Genomic DNA, 674 nt, shown 5'->3' with positions numbered 1-674 from the left:
AAGTGAAATACACATGTACTGTAGGCATAAAGTGAGGTATCTATTCATATGTCCTTTTCAACACATATAATCGTAATGTAAATGTTCACTCTATCTATCCATCCGTATTTTCATGTTCGTCTATCCTTTTAACTTCCACTCGCTTCAGTAACGTATCTATTGATCCGCTTCCCCTTATGGTTTCGTCATAAGTCCGGTAATAGTTAATCCATTATCTTTTACTGTGTAAAGTTGTATATACCTTTGATTTCTATAATTCCACATCCTGGTCTATTTTATTTAGCGCAAGGTATTTAACGCAATTCTTACGTCCTTTGATGTCCAAATCGTGTGTTATGAAAGGATATCTTATTCGTTTTCAAAATAGAAAATCATAAACGTGTTTTTCAACATCGTGCTTGTGTAAAGGTCCCGGACTTAATTGTTTACGTAAATACCGTCGCTTCGGATTTTGTGTTATTGCTAGCGGCTTTTAATGGTCTTTTATGGAATCTTTAAATTTGATTCGCTGAGCATTTTATCAATGTCATCAGTATAGTACTAGTTAGAGCGCGAAGTTATATAAATAATAACAGAATAAATAATTCATACTTATGAGTTTTTTTAAATAGTTGCCATTGTTCTTCTTAATCATTAGTAGAAAGTCATTCTTGTAATTATGATCATGTATTTTA

The sequence above is a fragment of the Penaeus monodon genome, chromosome 28 (assembly GCF_015228065.2).
Source record: "Penaeus monodon isolate SGIC_2016 chromosome 28, NSTDA_Pmon_1, whole genome shotgun sequence".
Classification (NCBI taxonomy): Eukaryota; Metazoa; Arthropoda; class Malacostraca; order Decapoda; family Penaeidae; genus Penaeus; species Penaeus monodon.
This window is presented reverse-complemented; position numbering follows the sequence as displayed.